Consider the following 8,534-nt stretch of genomic DNA (forward strand, 5'->3'; position numbering starts at 1 on the left):
TCGCTCTTCAGCGTCGTCGCATATCCTCTGTTCATGTATGCTGTAGTCGACTCAAAGCCAACGGTCCTGGATGCAGAGGGGGATCCGGTCAGTTTGGGTTGATAGCAGCAATACTCAGCTTGAGCTCCCCTATGCGGAGAACCTGAATGATAGTCCATTCTGTGGCTCATATTGCCTCAGTATACTAAGCTGTGTTGGTGTGCAGGCTAAGCAACCTTTTATACCCGCTCTGTCTGCTCGCGCTGCAGAATGGAACTGTCCATAGTGCTGAAAATGTATAGAATCAGCTGTAGGCTTGACTGTCTGCCAACGTGTGCTTCCTCACCTGTGTTCTCTCTCTCTCCGTCTCTCTCTCTCCCTCATCGTTTTGTCGCAGACAGCATTGACGCATAGGAGATAATTTCACTTCGGCAGTCTACAAAGACACCTCATAATTAAAAGTAATATGTCTTCAATACATTGTCAGGTGTTCAGACTATTGTTTTATCCAAGGGGCTATATCTTTCCTTGTTTTGATGATTTTTTAAAAATATTATAGAAAGGGGTTGCAGATTGTGGTTTGGCTGAATGTGCTTGCCTTGTAATTGAACTGTATATTACTGTATATAAGAGATTGTAAAGCGAGTGTAAAATAGTCATGTAAGAATGACCCTAAGCCTAGACATAACTGCTCCCATTTCTCAGTCCAGCAGCACTTTTAAATGGCATTTCAAACACTTTTTAACCTCATATTCATCATCTCCAGCCCTTTAATCTTGCACCGTTTTACAAATGTCTACATGAGGAAAACACATGGGTCTGCTTGGCTTGGCGGAGACAGGCTGGCTGAAAAGGGTTGGCCTGGATGTGTTCCAGTGATACAGCATTCATTTACACCTCATAGTGTATGGTAGGTTGTTCATAGAAATCAATGATGTATTTCAGTGAATAATGTGAATATGATATCAGAATATAATATTTACTCTCTTAATCAGACATGAAAAGCTCTATAGAGAGAGATTAGTAAATGGAAAGTGTAACTAAACAATGTCTCAGCTTTTTTTATTGTAAAATAGTGTATCATCACTAAAATAAGCACTACATTAACTCCATGTCACATGATAGATGTACGTTGGTTAAGGATACACAGTGATTCACATTTGTTAACACATTTCATAGGCAACGTTTTTATAATTTTGGGGTATATGTAACCTCTAACTGCCCTCACCCCACCCCCTATACAAAACAAGTGTTGAGAAAGTGCTTTTAGATCAGGTGAAAGTCACTCAGTAGATACAATGACTGTACAAAACATTAGGAACACCTTCTTAATATTGCGTTGCACTCAATTCATCAGGGCAGGGACTCTACAAGGTATTGAAAGCATTCCACAGGGATGCTGGCCCATGTTGATTCCAATGCTTCTCACAGTTTTGTCACTGTCAAGTTGTCTGAATCTCATTTGGGTGGTGGACCGTTCTTGATACGCATGGGAAACTGTTGAGCGTGAAAAACCCAGCAGCGTTGCAGTTCTTGACAAACTCAAACCGGTGTTCCTGGTACCTACTACCATACCCCGTTGAAAGGCACTTAAATATTTTGTCTTGCCCATTCACCCTCTGAATGGCACACACACTATCCATGTCTCAATTGTCTCAAGGCTTAAAAATCCTTCTTTAACCTGTCTGCTCATCTTCATCTACCATGTTTGAAGTGGACTTAACAAGTGACATCAATAAGGGATCATAGTTTTCACGTGGATTCACCTGGTCAATCTATGTCATGGAAAGTAGAGGAGTTCCTAATGTTTTGTAAACTCAGTGTTTAAAGACTGAATGAAAATATAAATACAACATGCAACAATTTCAAACATGTTACTTAGTTACAGTTCATAGAAGGAAATCAGTCAATTTAAATAAATCACTTAGGCCCTAATCTATGGATTTCACAAGACTGGGAATAAAGATATGCATCTGTTGGTCACAGATACTTTCAAAGAAAAGTAGGGCCGTGGATCAGAAAACCAGTGTCTGGTGTGACCACCATTTGCCTCATGCAGCGTGACACATCTCCTTCGCATAGAGTTGATCAGGCTGTTGATTGTGGCCTGTGGAATTTTGTCCCACTCCTCTTCAATGTCTGTGCGGAGTTGCTGGATATTGGCGCAAACTCGAACATGCTTTCGTACACGTCGATCCAGAGCATCCCAAACATGCTCAATGGTTGGCATGTCTGGTGGGTATGCAGGCCATGAAGAACTGGGACAATTTTAAATTCCAGAAATTGTGTACAGATCCTTGCGACATGGGGCCGTGCATTATCATGCTGAAACATGAGTTGATGAATGGCATGATAATGGTCCTCAGGATGTCATCAAGGTATCTCTGTGCATTCAAATTCCCATAAATAAAATGCAATTGTGTTTGTTGTCGTCCGTAGCTTATGCCTGCCCATACCATAACCACACCACCACCATGGGGCTCTCTGTTCACACCGTTGACATGAGCAAACCACTTGCCCTCACAACACCGTACACGCGGTTTGGAATCTGCCCGGTAAGGTGAGCATTTAACCACTGAAGTAGATTACGTCGCCATACTGTAGTCAGGTCAAGACCCTGGTGAGGACGACGAGCACGCAGATAAGCTTCCCTGAGACTGTTTCTGACAGTTTGTGCAGAAATTCTTCGGTTGTGCAAACCCATAGTTTCATCAGCTGTCTGGTGGCTGTTCTCAAACGATCCCGCTGGTGGAAAAAAAAGGATGTGGAGGTCTGGGGCTGGTGTGGTTACACGTGGTCTGCGGTTGTTGGGCCAGTTGGAGGTACTGCCAAATTCTCTAAAACGATGTTGGAGGTGGCTTACGGTAAATAACTTAACATTCACTTATCTGGCAACAGCTCTGGTGGGAGTTGCTGCAGTCAGCATGCCAATTGCACGCTCCAAAAAACTTGAGACATCTGTGGCATTGTGGTGTGTGAGCTAAACTGTGAATGGTCCTGGCGTACCAAGAAAAAGTGTCAATGGAAGCCTGTTTGGATTTGGCTTCACTCCTATCACATCACATCGAGAGCAATACATCATTGACAAAACAACTTAAATTGTTGCATCTCTGTTGTGTTGTTGTGGCTAGCTAGCTAAAATTGACCCTTTCCTAAATTAGCCATGGATGGAGATAGGGGTTTGGACTTGTGGTTTTACTTAATTCTAATACTGGTCAATGATTATAACGGTGATTCTGATCTTACCATAAATTCATACATTGTTGTGCTATGCTGAAGCTAGATTTCTTGCCAGGTAGCCTAGGACAACAAAAATACAAGTGTGTACTGTATGATAGACTCATAATCCGTTTTGTCAACATGAAAGAGAGGATGTCATTGACGTTTCTCTACAAGTAGATTGAGTCAACATGTTTTTTCAACTTGCACAAACGTTACGAACACACGCACACACGCACGAACGAACGAACACACACGCAGGAACACACACACACACACACACACACACACACACACACACACACACACACACACACACACACACACACACACACACACACACACACACACACACACACACACACACACACACACACACAGAAATCAGAACCAGGGACAGCCACATCATATTTAGCTTACATTGATTGGACTAAATCGTTTTTGGTATATTTTAGTTGTCACTGTATTAGATTAAGCAATGTGATTTGATGATGTTGAAATGTTTCAGTTGAAGTGGAGCTGGAACCAATTGACCCAGCGTCGTCCGGGTTTGTCTCATCGCGCACTAGCGACTCCTGTGGCGGGCCGGGCGCAGTGCATGCTGACCAGCTCGCCAGGTATACGGTGTTTCCTCCGACACATTGGTGCGGCTGGCTTCCGGGTTGGATGTGCATTGTGTCAAGAAGCAGTGCGGCTTGGTTGGGTTATAGTGCAAACAATGCAATTATCACAACACATAGGTTGTAATATGGCTTTCTTTTCTGTTGTGATAATTGTGTTGTTTGCTCTATAACCAGTGATTTTACCAACACAACTCTGCTGTTTACACAGTTTATTGCTCGAAGGAAACTGTGCAGACACAGTGATCTGAGCTATATGATTGGCTACCAGTAGGCATATAGGCGTTATTGATTTGCTCTCTGGGCCTGTCGGATAGGTGGAGTTGTACCTTCAGACACATGAAATGGTTAAAAATGTGAACACTTTGCCTTCCCGGTGCAAGGGCTGCTGAACCAAGTGCACCTACCCCCAACAGCAACAAAAACATATAAAAATAAAGAACCGAAGGCTTTATTCTTGGGTTTTTTACAGAATTGTTTGGTGATCGACTAGGAATGCCTTGGAGATCGACCGGTTGTTGACCACTGCTGTACTTGAAATGTAGTTAGGAAATTTCAGTCAGTAAGGCTGGTCTGAATGGATCGTCATTTCATTCACCTTGTAAACTCTATAATTCACATTGCTTGCTTCCTATCTCACTAGTCAGCATAGCAGGAATTTGTATGTTAGTGTTTTTATTGACACCTCATCAGGATAGCCTCACATCTCTCTTCCTCTTTACCATTAGAAAGCGGGTGGAATGTCCTTCACCTATTAACTTCCGCCAATGAGCATGGCACACTAAGGCATTTCCACCATGCATGCTGATTAACCTATGGACTCACTCGTGCAATAATCACTTCCCTTTCTGTCAACCAATGGGCATAAATCCAGGGGAATATGTCAACTCACCCCTTGTGTCTCACTTGATATTTTGGAGCAAAAGTCTTCCAAAGACCTCCCACCTCTCCACCAGCATGTAACCTGGAGAGCCGTCATCGGATCCCTCTTCTCCCAGCTGGAGGGTTTCGATGCCAGCTGTCCAGCATAGGGCAATCTGTTATCAACATCTGGTTCTTTGGAGCATTCCTCTGAGCCGAGGCCTACCCCAAAACTACCATATGGTATTCTGTTGTCATTCAGTTAAGCTGTCTGGGCTAGGGGGCAGTATTTTCACGGCCGGATGAAAAACATTCCCAATTTAAACAGGTTACTACTCTGGCCCAGAATCTAGAATATGCATATTATTAGTAGATCTGGATAGAAACCACTCTGAAGCTTCTAAAACTGTTTGAATGGTGTCTGTGAGTATAACAGAACTCATATGGCAGGCAAAAACCTGAGAAAAAGTCAACCAGGAAGTGGAGGATCTGAGAATTGTAGTTCTTCTTTCTAGTCCCTTTCGAAACTACAGTATCTGTGGGGTGACGTTGCACTTCCTAAGGCTTCCATTGGCTGTCAAAAGCCTTCAGAAAGTTGTTTCAGCCTTCTCCTGTTACTGGACAGATAATAGGAGCTCAGTTACTGAGTGGACTGCCTGTGGACAAAGGGATTGGATATGCGCGGTCATGCGAGCGCGCCGTTCCTTCTTTTTCTCCTTGAATGAATACGCTATTTTCCGGTTGGAATATTATGGCAATTTTACGTTAAAAATACCATAAAGATTGATTTTAAACAGCGTTTGACATGCTTCTAAGTACGGTAATGGAACATTTTGACTTTTTGTCTCTGGTACCGCGCTCGCGCGTTATGCCTTTGGATAGTGCTCTGAGCGCACGAACAAAACGGAGGTATTTGGACATAAATATGTATTATTTCGAACAAAAACAACATTTCTTGTGGAAGTAGCATTCCTGGGAGTGCATTCTGATGAAGATCAGCAAAGGTAAGAGAATATTTCTAATACTAATTCTGAGTTTAGGTTGCCCCGAACTTGGCGGGTGTCTGTATAGCTCTTTGTGATGGCTGAGCTATGTACTCAGAATATTGAAAAATGTGCTTTCTCCGTAAAGCTATTTTAAAATCTGACAAAGCGGTTGCATCCAGGAGTAGTCTATCTATAATTCTTTAAATAATTGTTAGATATTTTGTCAACATTTATGATGAGTATTTTTGTAAATTGATGTGCACATTCACCGGGCGTTTTGGTGGGAATACATTTTCTGAACATCACGCGCCAATGTAAAATGCTGTTTCTGGATATAAATATGAACTTTATCGAACAAAACATACATGTATTGTGTAACATAATGTCCTAGGAGTGTCATCTGATGAAGATCGTCAAAGGTTAGTGCTTCATTTAGCTGTGTTTTGGGTTTTATTGACACATGTCCTTGCTTGGAAAATGGCTGTGTGATTATATTTGTCTATACTCTCCTAACATAATCTAATGTTTTGCTTTCGCTGTAAAGCCTTTTTGAAATCGGACAATGTGGTTACATCAAGGAGAAGTGTATCTTTAAAATGGTGTAAAATAGTTGTACGTTTGAGAAAGTTGAATTATGACATTTTGTTGTTTTTGAATTTGCAGCCCTGATATTTCACTGGCTGTGTCCCGCAGGTGGGTGTAGCCCATAGAAGTTAAGCCTGTACTCAATTGAAATCTAATAAAAAGGATTTTAGTCCCACCCTGAAAAAATAAAATCTCTGGGAGTCAAAGGTAGTAATTTAGCTCTTACTGAGACAGAGGCTGACATGCTTTCGAATTTCAAGTAGAAACTGAATCTCACTCGTACACGTACAGTACTTGTTGAAAATAACATCTATTTATTCCAGCCCTTCATGTTTAATACATCTCAAATAAATCCCCAATAAATCACAGTGGGTTTGGAGTAAGCATGGGTTAAGCATGAGTCATCACGGGTTAGTATGAGTTAGCATGGGTTATCGTTAGCGTTTGATGGCCAGGGTGAGTCCGTCGCCCACAGTGAGCATGCTCAGATTGATCCTCTGGTCCATGTGGAGTTTCTTGTTGAGCTTGTCCAAAGCCTGAGAGGTCAGGTCATCAGGAGCAGGGTCCACCCCTTTACCACTCCAGAGTACCTGGGGGAGAAGGTGGGGGGGATCAGAGATACAGGTGAGGTGTCCTGTGGTCAGAAGGTCAGAAAGACAGGTCAAGGAAGTGTAATGAGATAGACAGGTGATAAACAGGTCAAGGAAGGGTAATCAGATAGACAGATTAGAGGAGTGAGGTGAAGGGGGAGACAGTTGAGGAGAGAGGCTCAGACTGAGGATAGAGGTGATAGGTTTCCCAAAGATTGGAAAGCTTCCGCGGTCATCCCCCTTTTCAAAGGGGGAGACACTCTAGACCCCTTTTGCTACAGACCTATATCTATCCTACCCTGCCTTTCTAAGGTCTTCGAATGCCAAGTCAACAAACGGATTACCGACCACTTCGAATCCCACCGTAACTTCTCCGCTATGCAATCTGGTTTCAGAGCTGGTCATGGGTGCTCCTCAGCCTCGTTCAAGGTCCTAAACGATATCATAACCGCCATCGATAAGAGACATTACTGTACAGCCATATTCATCGACCGAGCCAAGGCTTTCGACTCTGTCAATCACCACATTCTTATTGGCAGACTCAACAGCCTTGGTTTCTCAAATGATTGCCTAGCCTGGTTCACCAACTACTTCTCTGATAGAGTTCAGTGTGTCAAATCGGAGGGCCTGTTGTTCGGACCTCTTGCAGTCTCTATGGGTGTGCCACAGGGTTAAATTATCGGGCCGACTCTCTTCTCTGTATACATCAATGATGTCGCTCTCGCTGCTGGTGATTCTCTGATCCACCTCTATGCAGACGACACCATTCTGTATAATTCTGGCCCTTCTTTGGACACTGTGTTAACTAACCTCCAGACGAGCTTCAATGCCATACAACTCTCCTTCTATGGCCTCCAACTGTTCTTAAATGCAAGTAAAACTAAATGCATGCTCTTCATCCGATCACTGCCTGCACCTGCCCGCCCGTCCAGCATCACTACTCTGGACGGTTCTGACTTAGAATATGTGGATAACTACAAATACTTAGGTGTCTGGCTAGACTGTAAACTCTCCTTCCAGACTCACATTAAGCATCGCCAATCCAAAATGAAATCTAGAATCGGCTTCCAATTTCGCAACAAAGCATCCTTCACCCATGCAGCCAAACATACCCTCGTAAAACTGACCATCCTACCAATCCTCGACTTCGGCGATGTCATCTACAAAATAGCCTCCAACACTCTACTCAACAAATTTGATGCAGTTTATCACAGTGCCATCCGTTTTGTCACCAAAGCCCCATATATTACCCACCACTGCGACCTGTACACTCTCGTTGGCTGCCTATCGCTTCATACTCGTCTCCAAACCCACTGGCTCCAGGTCATCTACAAGCCTCTGCTAGGTAAAGTCCCCGCCTTGTCTCAGCTCACTGGTCACCATAGCAGCACCCACTCGTAGCACGTGCTCCAGCAGGTATATCTCACTGGTCACCCCAAAAGCCAATTCCTCCTTTGGCCACCTATCCTTCCAGTTCCCTATCCTTCCAGAACTGCAAAAATCTCTGAAGCTGGAGAGTCTTACCTCCCTCACTAGCTTTAAGCACCAGCTGTCAGAGCAGCTCACAGACCACTGCACCTGTACATAGCTCATCTGTAATTAGCCCATCCAATCTACCTCATCCCCATACTGTATTTATTTATCTTGCTCCTTTGCACCCCAGTATCTCTACTTGCACATTCATCTTTGGTACA

Source organism: Salmo salar, chromosome ssa18 (assembly GCF_905237065.1).
Source record: "Salmo salar chromosome ssa18, Ssal_v3.1, whole genome shotgun sequence".
In the NCBI taxonomy this organism is placed as follows: Eukaryota; Metazoa; Chordata; class Actinopteri; order Salmoniformes; family Salmonidae; genus Salmo; species Salmo salar.